Source organism: Phalacrocorax carbo, chromosome 2 (assembly GCF_963921805.1).
Source record: "Phalacrocorax carbo chromosome 2, bPhaCar2.1, whole genome shotgun sequence".
Lineage (NCBI taxonomy): Eukaryota > Metazoa > Chordata > Aves > Suliformes > Phalacrocoracidae > Phalacrocorax > Phalacrocorax carbo.
The window spans coordinates 160,566,330-160,582,371 of NC_087514.1; the positions used below are offsets into that span (position 1 = coordinate 160,566,330).

At 40.2% G+C, this 16,042-nt stretch overlaps 1 long non-coding RNA gene across 1 annotated transcript; it reads left to right on the forward strand.

Annotated features, from left to right (window-relative positions):
* The first annotated feature begins 9,922 nt into the window (after positions 1 to 9,922).
* On the forward strand, positions 9,923 to 16,020 carry LOC135311764 (uncharacterized). The gene is made up of 3 exons (XR_010371346.1): positions 9,923 to 10,004; positions 12,014 to 12,046; positions 13,636 to 16,020. It is a non-coding gene; the product is annotated as an uncharacterized LOC135311764 (long non-coding RNA).
* The last annotated feature ends 22 nt before the right edge of the window (positions 16,021 to 16,042 follow it).

A 16,042-nucleotide genomic window follows, 5' to 3' on the forward strand; every position in this document is an offset into this window, starting at 1 on the left:
TGTCCAGTGTTGCTCAACTGCTCAGTTTACTTCACAGGCTCAGGGTCTGGGCTAGTCTGGACTGATTTCTTTTTCCACTTTGGACTGTTTTGCAAAGTTCTGAGAATGAAAACAATCCCATAAAACCCAGAAATCTCATCACTGAATTGGCTTTTTCCCAATGAATTATATTAGAACTCCACCAAGAGTTTCCTTCCATATTTGTTTCTGTGCCCTGATTAGATGAGGAATAATTTTTATTTTTTTTTTTTTGCAGAGGATGAGAGTCTCATTATCTTCTTTTTACAGATGTGTTAAAGCACAGAAAGTTTGTTTGTTCCAGGTCATCCAACAGAGCAGTGGCAGAGAGAAAGATAGAACCGAGTTCTTCAGTACTCACTCCGTTGCATCACTCTGCCTTCCTGTTTGGATGAAAATGTCTGAAATGTAATTTTCATAGGTAAGTATGTGAGCAAAATTCAGACTTCCTGAAGCATGGAAATCAAAACCTTTAATTATGTCATGTAAACAGATGTTACATAGAGTTCAAACTGAGACAAAGACTCCAAGCCTGAGTTGTGGCACTTCTGTTGTACAGTACCTTTTTGATAATTCTTTCTTATAGTGGGTATAATCTTCCTGGTATTTTTCATCAAAAGATAGCTCAGCCTCTAGCCCCATACCTCTTGTACAACAGGATGCTGAGCCTTTGGTTTTTTTCATACTACAGTTTCATCTTCTGCATTCTCAAGGATGGGGTTTTCACTTTCCTAGCACTGAGAAAAGCATAAAAAGGAAGTATGTGTAGCAAGCAAAGGATGGTTATCCAGTAATATTCATAGTTTCATTTTAGTTCTATTTAGCTCTATTTTTCCCATGGATTTATGAAATTATGCTGATTGAGACCAACTGGGGGCAGTTCCTACTATCCTGTAGAATCACAGGGCTTGTACCCCTTTTTCTTCCACCCCCCTCTCCAATGTGTCATTCTCGTCTGCTGTTTCTGTAACCCACCCTAAAAAAATTTTACACCTTTAAAATCATCATGAACAGCCAGACAACCATTTAAGAACTCCTAAATCATTCTTCTTTTTCAAAGGCCTCAGATATATTAGCAGTATACGTCATCTTTGTATTGTTTTTTCGAAGGAGAATGCGTGAAATTCAACAGTAGTTGTGCTTTCTATCTTATTATGCATATGTGAGAAACTGAAGAAAAATTATAGCTGAGAGGACAAGAATTAGGAGACATGACTGTCCCTCAAGGCTTCCTCCATAAGTCTGGGTTTATTGCTTGATGTCTTCATTTGTTATATACAGTATGTTGATAAAATTGTTACCCCCACAACCTGTGTCTATTTTATCTATTTAGATTAGAAGCATTTGTGGCCAAACACAGTTTCTTACTGGGCAATTATGTATCACTACAAACAAGGACACCTGACCTCCTTAGGATTTGTAGGCAAATCCAAAGCAAACAAACAAAAAATCAACATCAGCAACAACAACAAACTTACTGTTGCATTACTAACCTGTGGTTCACCAGGGAAATGTGTTAGGATAGGCTACCAAAAGCAGTGTTTCTAAAATGTAAGTCTTGGACGTACCGTAAACTTGATTTCAGTAAAGGATGAAAACAACTTAGAAAATAAGTGTTCCAATTGGTCTATACAGAACCCAAGAGCTGTGCAGTTACTTGTAAATTTACTCCTTATTTTAGCATGAAAAAAATGTAGTGCTGGAAAAAAATGGGAGTGCTGGTGGGCAGCAAGTTGACCATGAGCCAGCGACGTGCCCTTGTGGCCAAGGAGGCCAACGGTGTCATGGGGTGCATTAAAAGGAGTGTGGCCAGCAGGGCGAGGGAGGTTATCCTCCCCCTCTACTCTGCCCCAGTGAGGCCACATCTGGAGTGCTGCGTCCAGTTCTGGGCTCCCCAGTTCAAGACAGACAGGGAGCTACTGGAGAGAGTCCAGCGGAGAGCTACCAAGATAATCAGGGGACTGGAGCATCTCCCTTGTGAGGAAAGGCTGAGAGACCTGGGTTTGTTCAGCCTGGAGAAGAGAAGACTGAGTGGGGATCTCATCAATGATTCTAAATATCTGAAGGGTGGGTGTCAGGAGGATGGGGCTAGACTCTTCTCAGTGGTGCCCAACGCCAGGCCAAGGGGCAACGGGCACAAGCTGGAACACAGGAAGTTCCACCTGAATATGAGGAAAAACCCCTTCCCTGTGCGGGTGCCAGAGCAGTGGCGCAGGCTGCCCAGGGAGGCTGTGGGGTCCCTTCCCTGGAGACATTCACACCCCGCCTGGACGTGTTCCTGTGCCCCTGCTCTGGGTGTGCCTGCTCAGGCAGAGGGGTTGGACAAGATGATCTCCAGAGGTCCCTTCCAACCCCTGCCATTCTGTGATTCTGTGATTCTGTATATGATTAAAAATCTCAAGATAATTTTGGGGACTATTAAAAAACTGTAATACAAATAATATGACCTTTGTTTTAATTATTTTAGTGAAGGATTAGTAGGCAATGAAATAAATGACTGGAGGAAACCATTATTGCACTATCTGAAAATGTCAAGCTCTGAAAGAAGTATACTGCCTAAGGAAAATGGTGAAAATGGAGGAAAAATACTGCTAAAATCTGTCCTAGATAGACATTGTGCTGTACAAGAGATAGCGTAACATTCTGTAGAAGTTGTGAGATGCCCCCTGGTGTTACAAACCTCTGCTGTTAATTTCTTTTGATATGTACGTGGTCAGAGCAGGATAAAATACCCCAAGTATTGACAGAGGATGAGAAAGTGTAAAAGGTAAAAGGTAGTTACAGAAGGCCACAAAGCTGCAGAAGAGGGATTGATAGCAATGCCATTTATGATCTAACTACCATTTACAGTAAGCAGAATTAACTGTAAGCTTCTCAATTTTAAGTAACATTTTCATTAGCAGCAGTTAGAGGATCCAGGCAGGGAAGGGGTCAGCAGCATTTCATGGAGGCTATAGATGGAAGGGAGTCTTGGAGGGGCTTTGGAGGGCCACAGAGAGAGGAGTCTCGTTCTTCACCCAGATGTTTCTTCCATAGCACTGTGAGGGTGATGGGACCCCAAAACCTGCCCTTGCAGCCACGTGTCTCAACTCCAGTCACCACAAGCGACAATACACCCTGTTTTCTTTCTACAGCAATTTCTACTTATTTGGGGTACTGAGAAGAGGAAGGAGAAGCAAGGAGGGGACAGGAGTGAAGCAACTATTTCAGCAAAGAAGGGAGGAATAGAAGGTGCCGAGCCAAAGAGGAAGGCCTAATGGAGCAAGGCTTTCTGTTCCTATTACTGGGGTAAAAAAATCACTGCTCCAAAGAACCAGTGCTCTAACAGTAATGCGTGCTTCCCTTTCTTTCAGAGGCACTAGTGGGTGTGCAGGCAGAAGGAAGTATGGCCTGTGTGCCTTGTTGTTTCTGTGTAGTCCAGGACCATGGGAAGAGTCCCTGAGTCCCAAGTAGCAGTGCTCTGACTATTTGGACACACCCTTACATGAGCTCTAGTTTTGAGGTAGAACTTCAGGTGAAGTGTCACTTGTTAGAGAAATGCTAATAAGAAGCAATATCTTGAAAAAGATAAAAAGAGAAAAATTGGAAATAAAATATTTTCAAGGTCTGAGATTAGGCTGGTTGGCAGGAGGAGGATTTAGAAGAGTCAGGATTTTCTTGGAGTAATCTTGGCAAGAGAGAAGAAGAAAGTTGTAATTAGGATAGATAAACTAGAATTCTGTTCTTGCTTCTAAATTGGTATGGCTCTTCTCCAAACTTAAATGGAAGATCAAGATGCTAGCAAGTGGTTCTGTGGGGTTGGTTATCCAGGACTTTTCTTTAATAAAGTCACATAAACCATGTGGAGCTAAAAATGTATAGACGAGCAGAATCAAAAGCAAGTGATTCTAAGAGTTCGGGGGGGAGGGGGGGGGGGAATGATGATTCCTACACTACAACGCAGCTATTTGTAACTGGATATTTAGGATTTGCAACTTTGTTTTGGAGGAATTTCAGATGGCAAAACAAAATATATTTTCTGCTTTATTCAAGCAGAAAGGGCATTACAAGCTATTTTGAATACTAAAGGAATACTAAATCTCTACCCATTTTGTATGCCCTTGTGATGGGAAAAAGAGCATATAATCTTGTGTCATTAAGATCAAATACCAGTGGTTTAGCCAGGTGTCTCATTTTAATGTCTGCATATCTTGGAGATTTATTACTTAGGAAAGTTTTGGTTCTCTTGTGGATTAGGTAAGTGTGGACAGGGAAATGAGGAAATGGGGGAGAAGTCCCTTTGAACAGTTTGATATTGGTTGTAACAAAATTTGCAGCACTTCATTACGTAAGAATCTGTTGTAAACCAAACAATCCTGGTGGTGGTCTTATGGCCTTTGTTGCCAAAAGAAATAAGGTAAGAATTTCAGCTTTCATTGTAATGAAAACCTCCCACCCTTGTGGTCAGAGGAATAAAACCTTGAATATTTGACACATATGTAAAATGATGGCTCGTCCTACAAAAGTCAAATTAAAAAATAATTTGAAAAAGAAAGTGAAATATCGTCAAGTGTTCTTTTAATAAAACCATTCTCCTGATTTTACAGAGCCCAGCTCCTGTATTTGTTAGTGCTCAGGCTGGTAATACTGAGCGTAAGTCCCAAATATGTCTGCTGGCTCTGTACCAATTTAAGTTAAACAAAAATGTATTATCCCTTCTCCTAAATGCAAGCTTCTGCTGTACCGTATTATGGAACCAAGTTATCTGAGAGTTGCAAAGTAATACCAGATGGCGATTGTAGTTTTGATGGAATTTGTGGTCTCTCTTGTCTTGCCACATGTTTCACCACTTGGAAGCTTCTAAATTATATTGTTCAATTATTCGCCTCCTTGGCTCAATATTCCCTTTCTTTCATTTTTTGGCTTGGTGCAATTCCTCATACTTTCACTAGGTGGGTCCCCACAACAGTGCACTGGGGAAGCAGTGTGTTGAATAGCCTGAACGCGTTTAGGGAGATACATTTGTATCTCCCAGTTTTATCACCACTTTCTTTGGCAGAAGTTCACTGCACCACATGTTTCGATGTACAATTTAGTGATTTAAAAAACTCATTAGAGTGTTGGGAAGTTGTCGTAAAGGAACTGGACGTGGGGATCTTCCTCAGACTATTCCCTTTCTTAACCTATTTCAACTGGAAGTTAAAACAGATGTGCTTTTCTGATAACCAGTCACGTACAGTTCTATCAAGTTTCGTAATTATTTTACCTTTTAGAGGGTGATACAAAGCTGGTTGGTTAGAAAAGTAACATAAATTCTTCCTTTCCAGAATAAAACATTAGTCATCTTTAATGCTTTGCAACTTCCCATACTAGTCAAAACATAAAACAAAAAAACCCCAAAAACACCAAACCAAAAACATAATCTTTTTCCATGTGTGTGAGATATTTCCTGAGTACACAAGAAAATAGAGGCTTTTTAGCTATGAACTTCAGAAATTTTCTTTCCAAGTACAGCAGAAAACTGTAAGTCAGGAACAGGGCAGCTCTTGCTGCTAATTGATATGTAACATAAAATGATGGCTCATCCTACAAGAGTCAAATTAAAAAATAATTTAAAAAAGAGGCAAAGTGAACTATCTTCTAGTGTTATTTCTTAATGGGTTTTTTTTGTTTGTTTGGGTTTTTTTTATTACCCTGCTAATTTTAATAGTTGTGTCTTCACCCGGCAAAGAAAGAGGATCAATTAACCTGCAGAGAGCTCTATACTGTCATGTCCAGGCTGTTTCTGACATTCAGGCTTGTACACTTAAAGCTAGCTCTCTTTCTAGTGTAGAATAGATAACTCTTACCTCTGGTGGGGCTTATCTAAAGATATCTTTTCAATGCCCACTTCTCATATCTTGGCACCTACGGAAAAAGAATCAAAACAGCCAATTTCAATTATTGGGAGGTTTGGTTGTATTTTTTCTTCTTCTTTTGTTCCCCCTCTTATCCAAGCTCATTAAGTGAATCTATTTCATCTGCTTATTTGACCTGGCAAGACAATTCATGTGGAAGTCTAGCAAGAAGTGCAAATTTTGTGATTTAGGTTTAGAGGGCAAAGAAAGTTTTAGAAAATTCTTGCATTATGTATTTCAAAGATAAGCTGAAAACTAAAATTGATTATTTTCTTGCTCAGTAACCAACTTATATTAAATAAAACTGATAATCATCACTGAGTATATTTAAATTCAGAAATCTTGGTCTGTCAAATAACTAATGCAAGATAAGAGAAAGGCTGTCACAGTACGCGGAGGCACAGTGGTACTTATGTCAGAGATCTGGCTCAAAATTAATCCTCAAGAGTGACTATAGCATCTGATTTCCTGGTTTTAGCAAGTAGGTAGATAGAGTTTTCTGTGTTTTGGCCAAACCAGTTTTAACGGTCTCCTTGTCTTCATTTTGCCGGCAAGAATCCCAACTTGGTAAAAAATAGCTTCTATATTGTTTTAACTTATTTATGTCTCTAAGTGATTGTTATGAGCTCCAATAGTTATCTCTTCATCATCAAGCTAGTATCACTTACAATCTCCATTCTTCAGCTCTGGGCCAAATGTACATTTAGGCTGAGTGCAAATGCTCTAGGAATCCAGGACAATGAGGAACATGAGAAATTCTGATAACACGTTGATTCAGATTTGGAAAGGCCTTGTGTGTTGTAGCCTGGAGACTTGATCTGGCAAGGGGATCTCATGCTCTCCTGGATTAGAGTCACGCTTCTGCATCCCTGGGCAATTACACAAAGTGTAGTGGGTGTGCTCATCATTTTTACTTCCAGAGTTACAAACCACAAAGCCAGACGTACCAGGTGAGGTTGGGCTGCTCACACTTGTCTGGCACCATCATTTCCTCTGGGAAAATGGCAAAAGCAAATAGCAACTTGCCTGTTTGCATGTAGGCGTTATCCTCCTGAGAATGTATAATTTGGCACCGTGCGCAAGTGAAGTTCAAACATCTTCAAGCTATGAGTTGTTGACGACATCTCTCGGAATAGACATATGAACCACGTAAAGCAGTTTTGGTGCTTCCTTATCTCAACATTATCTTCAAAAACTGTAATGGTTCCCAAGGCACTAAGTCACCCTGGTTGGGGGAATATGCTTACAGCAAGGAGTGTTAGGCACTTAACCTTTGTATCAAACCCCTTGTCCATGGGCAGAGGGTAACAACGCTTACCAGCCTCATCAGGGCCCTGGGTGATGCAAAGCACACTTAAACTTCTGCGTGCATTCATGAGTGCTTATGTATTGCTGCCCCACAGTGGCTGTGTTTACAAAGGGTATAATCCTCACAACAAATGCAATGGTGAACATTTCAAATAGCAGTTTCTCAGTCAGGTTATTAGCTGTGCAAAATGGGCGTTGCATTTAGACTGGTTCCCTGTTTACTACTCAGAATTTGCATGCAGTTAAGCGTAGCTGGTGGTGTCACACCTATATTACTAGTGATGGGCCTGTCCCTTCATAGGAGGTAGTATAGAAGTGCCAAGTATCACTCCTGTAATGAAATCAGAGGGAGGTAAATATACCATATAAATATTCCAAGGCCTCTTGAGACTGAGAGTCAGCAAGTGAACCTTGGCTACAACACAGAAAATTTGAAAGCTGTTAATAAAGAGGATTAAAGTGGTAGGCATTCTCTGGGCTATAGCAGGATTTAACAAATGCCTGCGAATGTAATGTTCAATAGGACTCCAAGGCAAAGCTCAAAAAACTTGGAGACTGCACAGAGGGAGAAGAGAAAGCAGCCCAGGATCATGTTACTCATCTGATTGCAAAGGGCTCTGTTTTCAGCGCTGCCCCCAGGGCTTTACCTGATCTATCCAAATAGGAGATGTCTACCCTTCCCACCCTGCAATCATTCATACATAAACAACTCTAAATACTTTTCTGACTGTTCTGCCAGTTTCAGCTCTTCTTGCTTATTCAGTGCCTGCTCTCCTGCCAAAACAACAAACTGAGCTCGTGTGGGTTGTGGTTGGGGGCAGAAGCAGGCAACAGCGGTCTGCTCATTTCCTTTGTTTTTCACGTTTCTCTTTGGCCTTTCCTTGGGTAAAATCCAAGGGATGGATCATTGCTGGTTCCATCATGATGCAGAAGGAACAGGCATCACTTTTCAAACAATGACAGCTTTATGAAGCTTAACAGTCGCAGCCAAAGTCTTGATGCTATCATCAGACATGTCTTTCTTCCCTGTCCCTGCAGGTGACTGCAGCTGGCAGCAGATCTTTTGACAGTCAGATTTTGTATGTTATCTCTGTTGGACCAAGCCTTTAAATAATTGGATGGGAAGATCTGCGAAACAGATATGCTATTTCAGGGCATAAATAATGTGCTGAGTGCTGCAGAAAGCCCTTATTTAATTTAGTTCGATTTGGTTCAAACATGGTCATCTGGTTTGGCTTCCAGCCAGGATTTCTGTAGATGTATGCCATTTCTTCTTAGACCAACAACTGTCATATACAAATCACTTCTCACTGTGCCTCCATTGCTCAGCTCTTCAGTGGGAATAAGAAGATGTTCTTGACTTACAGGAAAGAGAGATAAGGAGTGATGGGAAGTAGGTTTATGAGATTTTGCTTTTCTAGTAACGGAGATCCGTATAAATAACTGAAACACAGGACTGAAATGGTGAGAGCAGTTGCTACCAAGAGCAGAGAAATGTGGAGAGCGTTGCTGGTACACTGCCATCAAATCACATCGTATAATACGGAAATCCATCCCTGTGAAGAAAGCCAGACCATGCAAAGTAAAAACTATTTAACCTGTCAGAGTTAAAGTGGAACTTAAGTTTTGGGTACTCTGTCTGACAAAGTCACCGTGATGCTTTAAAGAAGTTTAATCCATCAGTTTGCGTATTGCCACTTGTGATGATTACTCAGAGCTTCATTTTAGGTCACAAAGTACTTTTGATAGTGATCAACATCACATTTTAATCTGCAGGTATTAGCCCAAGGCTATTTCTTTGCTTCCACCACACCAAAAGTATTTAGCTAAACAACAAAAAGAACCTCAACAAAGTACGCGCACGGTCCTGTTTGCCTTTTTTTATTCCCCCGCCCTTTTTTACAAAGGGGCAATTTCAGCTACCTGGCCTTTTCTGGAATGCAATCTGGGAGGTGATTTCATTTTGCTGTGTAAAGAGGAATGGCACGATCCTAGCAGTGACAGCATCCTGCCAGCTAGCGCTGCCACCAGCGTACCAGCAATAGCCATCAGTCTGAGGACCAGTAGTTCCCTAACAGCTATGGATCAAAGACAGCAAAGAAGCATAAGATGATTTGACCTACGGCATTTTAGGATATTTGTTTGCTTCCCAGAGTCAGGGAGGCTCTGGATTCCTTGGCGTCTGGTTGAGCCAGGGAGGTAGATTAACTGAAGGACTGTTACTGTTTTGTCTTGGGTGAGGCCTTCTGGGCAGCCAGCTGTTTTATTTTGTGTATTGCACAAAAGGTTGCTTTAAAACTGCATGTTCTAGGGATGCAGGGTTCGAAGCAAGAAGGTAAGCTGTGTGATATTTTTTTCCTTTACACTGAAGCCTTCGGTAGCCAACGTTGTTGGCAAAAAGCAGGCAGAAGAGAGAACCTTAGAGTATTATCCTTAGAGTAATGGTAATACACATTGCCCTGTCATGCAGAGTTTAAGCCAGAAGGGTCCAGTACAATATGGTGCTAAGGGCCTGATTTTAAAATCATTTAGCTGCCTGTCCTTAGCTGCTACGCGTTGCTTTTAGAGCAATGTAATATGCTGAACAGTTCTGAAAGTAGAATCCAAAAGCCTAATGCTGTAGCTGTACTACAATTACCATGCTTTTGTGTACACAATGAGCTCCACTGACTTCAGCTGGTTTCTCCATAGGAAAAAGTGTTCACCTGGAATTAAATGCTTATCTGTTTGCAGATACTAGATCATTCGTGTCCTACGTGCTGTCCAGGAGAGAGCCTGAACAAAACCAGGAGAAATTGTAAGGTCAGTGATATTTGTGTGAACCGCACGACGTGTGCTTTCTCAGATCGTACTTCTATAATGCAATGTTCTTGTAACACAGTTCTTACTTTCTTCCATGTTCAAAAGCAGAAAATTCTTGTGTGCTTTCTGCAGTATATCCCTTCCTGCCAAAGCTGTCTCAGAACAGAAGGAAAAGACAGCTTTGCTTTTCCAGCTATGACTTTTTAGAACATTTTTGTCTGATTGTGTTAGGCTCCCAGAGAATGTTTCATGGATATGTGGCATGTTATATCTGTTAAGTCCTTCATCATTCCGCAGCACTTTGAAATAGGGAAGACTGAAAAGCCCTGGGTTACAAAGGAGAAAACAGTAGCACAGAACTTAACCTCCATAAGATTTATCTTGGACAAAGTTCCCACATGGGAGGATCCTGTTGCCTTCTTTGTTCTTGCCTCAGACCACCAATGTCCGTGACGTTGAACAAACCATGTGGGATGGGGTCCATGCTGAGGACAGGGGGCAAGAGACCTGCTGTAGCTCCCACTTACTGCAGTCAAAACTGTGAGCACATGGTACTCTCAAAATGCAGGTCTTAAATGATATGGCAGTAGACATCTTCTAACTGTTTGTAAGAAAACTGACAGTGGGCATCTCGGTTATTTTGCCAGTTTGGTTTCTTCATGACTGGAAGATAGGGAATGTGGTACAATAGCAGATACATCACCCAATTTGGGGTACCAAGTAACGCATTTGTGTGAAAGTCTTGACCTGCCTTAGGTTTTTTATGCAAACAATAATGAACGAAAAGCATAATTAATAACCGTATTAGTAAGTTAATGATTAATTTACTTTAAAATGTTGGCCTTCAGATTGCCATTAGAAGGCATTTGAGCTAATATAGAGGTCTCAGGATTCTTATTCCAGGTTCCTTGCACACCTGTCTGTCTGTACTAATCAAATTCTTGAGATTTGCCTCACAGCTGTTAAGAAACAGAAGCTTTACTCTTTAATAGCATGTACACATGCATTATATGGCCAGGTTAAGGTCCATACTGCTAAAAGAAACATAGGCATCTCAGGTTTCCAGGTTTATATATAGATTTTTTCTGATGCAACAAAATGAAAAACAAACTCATAAGGCATGTGGAGCTATGCCAAACTGCACATAAACACACTTTAACCCCCAAGACAATATAAACAGAAAAGCATTTGCTTCATCCAGGCTTCTGTCCTAGATTTACCCAGTCAGTTCCAGACTCTTCTTGGTTTTCCTGTCAAGTTTCTGGATCTAATTAGATCCACTTTCATCTCACTAACGTATTACATGAGATATGTAACATTAGAGAATCTCACCAGTATGAGTTGAGATGTAACTTAGATTGTCAGCTTAAAAAATAGCATTGTAGTGTGACCCTAAATCTCCAACCCCTCCATGACATCACTGCTTGCCAAGGAGACTTGGACTAAAACTTGCTAAGCAAGAGTTGTTTTGCACCCCAGGAACCTGTGCTGTCTGCCTGTGGCTCAGACCTTGCAGCTCAGTGGTAGATACCGCTCGTGACTGGTGGGAGTCCCACAAGTGGTGTGCGATAAGTATTGCAGGAGTTTGCCATTCACCCACCAAATAATAGATTCATGACACTGAAAGGAATGCTGTATTCATGTGTCAGATGTGTAGATTTTGCTTTACCACTATGGAGGATTTAGGAATAAAACAACACTTAAGAACACAAGATTTTCAATAATGGAGAAAATTACAAAAAGATACAAGATGGGTCACTATGGTTGTGTTTGGCAATAAAGCCCTTTCATAGCTGCTCCAACATGTCATGCAGTAAGAGGCTGGCAGACTGCTTAGTTTCTGCTGTCTATATCACACTTGGTTGCCCTAGAAAACTTTAGAGTTACATCTTTCATGTTCTACTGATAAAGAGGTTACTCAGAGTCTCCTGGAATGGCTGTCCTAGCCTAAAGCAAGCTGTCTTGTCACCTGCCCTGCTAACACTTTCCCTTCTTATCTCTTACGATAGGACACTTGGACTCATGTTAATGAAGGAGATCAGGTAATTTCTGTACACTACTGTCTTTAAAGTGCCCAATTAATTTTTCTGTTGTACACTTTGATTAGAACACATTTTGGCTTCAGTTTTTAATTGGTTTTGGTTTGGTTTGGGTTTTTTTTTCCTTTAGAAAAGGTGCTAAATTTTGCAAAACATAACTTATATAATGTGCAATTCATAAATAATAAGTAATTATTATAATTCCATTTGAAAATGCAGCTGAAATTAGCTCATTCTAGGAATTTAAATATGATACGTGAAGGTAAATGGATGGCAAAACTGAGAAATGGAGTTTCTAGAAAGACAGTTTCAGGAGCTCGTAGTTACAGAGCCCTTTTTCTTCTTGAGCCCCTCACACCTCTGTTAGCAAGGAGGTGGGAGAATTTAGCCACTAGATATATTGAATGTACCACTCAAGGGTTCTTTGGTTTTGGGTGCACGGTTGTGTATAGGAGTGTACAGTCCTCATACCTTTACACCTCTGGTGTAACCTTTTTCAGGTGTTTTTACCTCTGTAAGATTTTGACCTTGGTACAGAATAAACATGGTCTTAGCACAGTATGATGGCCTGTAATACAGTCCTCCTTGCATTAAAACTGCCTGTATCTGATACAAGAGTACAAAGTTCAGGCAGTTTGTTGAAGGTTGAACTGGACTGTTCTGATACAATTTTCTTTATCTTATCAAAGGTCCCTCAATGAGCCAGGTGAGTCCAGACTACTTTTTGGTCTCTGGTCCCTTGGTTCAGTCTTTGTCTTCAAGCTGAGTGAGTCAGTTTGCTATTGTCTGGCCACCATTCCCTAATTTTCCACCTATTTTTCTCTCTGGTCATTTTTGTCTGTGACAATATGTTAGGAATATTTTGTTCACAAAACTCTGACTTGCCTTAATCCGTCTCAGAATAAAACCTTTCTTTCTCACATTTTCCTAGTTCTGTCTCTGAACGTAACCACAAAAATTTTGATTGCTGTGTGTACTTTGCCCGGCCATTTCAGGTTCCCTGCCACTTCATTTCTTATGCACAAAATCAGACTAAACCTGTCTGCTGTTTCCCCACTTACATTTCTATGTCCTCAAAATTATGATTGTATATTAAACGATGATTGTATATTAAATAGCAATTGCATCTTCACAGGGATAGTCACAGCTGTGGTAGGCACCAGTAGCCTGAAAAAGCGGGTTGTAAATTTGGCCCGTTACATTTGTTACATATCTCTGATCTGAGAAGTGTTAGAATCACAGTTTAAGACCATCCAGACTTAAGTGAGGCTGGTGGGTACATGTTGAATGCCAGCCTGGGACTGCTATGAAACGAAAATAATTTTCGTATGTTTAGTCCAGTTGTATTTCTCATTATGTGTGGCCAGTGGCTCATTTTTCTGAAAGGCCTCTCTTTGGTCAACTTACTTTCCAGCTGACCTTATAAGATTGCAATATGTGTCTGAAAAATCAATTAAAAAAGAACAGAAATACACTTCTATTATATATTAACATGTGTCCTTGTAAAGAAAGGCCATGATCTGGGTATGCAAAGGCTAATAATTGACCAACTTGTGGTGCCATAATATTTGTTCTGTTTATTTTCTTTGCAGAAAGCATGCAAACACTTTGGAGGGACACTAAAAAAAAAACTGCGGAGTGCTCATACCAAGTTTAAATAGGCACATTTTAAAATGTTGAGCAATGATTATCAATGATTATCACAAAGGGCTCCAAAACTCTTCTAACAAAAGAGAAAGTGTAGATTTTAATACATTAAAGGTAATGTATGAAAAATAGGTTTACTTTGGCTCATTGTAAGACTACAAAAAAAGTTGAAGATCTGATGTGATAAAGGCACATGAAAAGACTGGTTTGTGGTTTTGTGTTACTCACAAGAGACAAGTTCAGCATTTGGCTTCAGGAAGTTTCTGAGGGCTCCATGAGGTGCTCAGCATTTACACAACTGTGTCTGCAAACCACTATAAAACTGAAGCCTAACTGTGACATTTGACTTGGAGGAGAAGCTCAGCTCTCAGTGACTTGCAGTGTTTTGGGGGGACAAAGAGGGCAACACATTCCTGTGTCAATACTAGTGGCAGAGGGCATGTAGCCTGGGACTGTCATGTCTAGTGGCAGCTGAGAACTGATTTGGCCTCCACACTTGTTTGCTTTCCTTAACTTGTGTGCTTTTTTTTTTTGTTATTCACTGATTGTACTCCTTTTCGTCCAACTAGAATTGCCTTGCGCCCTAGAAGTATTCCGCTTCCAAAGATTTCATACCACAGGACTATTTCTTCCCTAAAATACTCTGAGCTATTACAAAAAGATTTACTTTCATTACAGTAATCTTTACCAGGCTAATTGATATTTGGTTGAGAAGTCATTCTGAATTGCTACGCTCATGGTGGTGTCATACCTTCCTGGCTTAATGGTACTTCCAGGAGATGCCAGGACCTCTGAAAGAGGCTTATAATGTTCAGAACTATCTCACAGCCCGTAGGACTATGGTAAAATGAGTTACTCTCATCCTTTCCCAGTGAATTTTGGGAGAACTTGCCTTTCCTTCAGGGCAAGCACATATATTCTGGGAAAACTTCAGAGGACTTGGAGCGTTTCAATAGTTTAGCTTCTATCCACATTATTCTAAGCAAATAATGGTCTTTCACTCAAGTTAGTAAAATCTTTAATTTCAGTTTAGAACTCAAAACGAGACTGATAGATGAGCTAATCTGTGGTGCTTTCAACATAGGCTTTCTAGCTTGAAAGCACCAAGATCTTAGGGTTACTTTGTTTTTCAGTGAAGAAGAGGTAAGCTGGGGGCTATATCTGAACAACATAATGGCAGGGCAGACTCAGCTGTAGTATCCAGCTGTGAATCTGACACTGATCTTTTGGTAGTCATACCTTGTTGGGCCTAATTCTGAGATCAATGTTTACATCCTGTGTGGGAACATATTCCAGTCATCTGTTATTACCCACACCGTATTGTATATAATCCCTTTCATTAATATATTGCAGGTTTGTGGTTTTTTTGTGGGTTTTGGGGGTTGGTTCCCCCCCCCCCCCCCCCCCAGTTTTTCATTGAAAATCCATTTCAGAACTTGCTTGCTTTTAAATATAAGAAGCTTCTTCTAATTCCTGGACTGAATGTATACTTTCCTTTTTTATTATTATTTTTACATTTTCTCTTGTGTCAACTTTAGATTTCAGCTTAATTGATTTGAGTTAGAGGTGAGAACACTTTCAGAGTCAGGCTGGTGCTTTTGGAAGAACTTATAAATCTGTAATTCCAGTGCTCTTCTAGTTTTCTTCAAGGAGAAAGTACGTGTTTCCTCCTGCCCACTGATTCTTTGATACCAAGAGCTTTTTATTTGCTTAAAGCAATTCTTCAGTTTTGGGAGTTTGTTTTAATTTGGCTTTTGTGACTTGAAATATCTGGTCTCTTGTAGTAGATATTAAAGAGAAAAACAGCATACAGTACTCAGGATCAACTTTGCTAGTGATTGCTTACCCAGAGGATATATAATGAAGTGGCTTTACTGTGAAAAGAGTTAGAGAGATGATTTTTTACAGATAAGAAAATGGTATCCTTCACTCAACATTACCATTGAAGCTGTAATTTTTTGTGTGATACAGTGATAAGTGTTAGTGTGAACTTTGATATGTATATATTTGCTTGGGTATTGGGATTTCCTTAGCTTCTCTTCTAGTGCTAATGAGCAGACTGCACTAAAAATATTTTTCCTGAAGTTGCCCTAATTTCATGGGACATCTGTGTTCTGGTAGGACTAAGCCTTTTGCTAAGGGATTACTGTCAGATTCTGAAGAGATGAATGGGAAAAGTTGTCCCTTCATCTCCAAACAGCTAAAAATTAAATGTCCAAGTTTCCACTCCCAGGAGTCAAGCCTTTCTGCTGAGTTGAATGATAGCAAACCTTAGGGATTTGAAGAATAGTGTAATTGTTCGTCCAAACACCAGAAAGTAAATTCTGAGTATGAAGTACCTAAGAGTGGCAT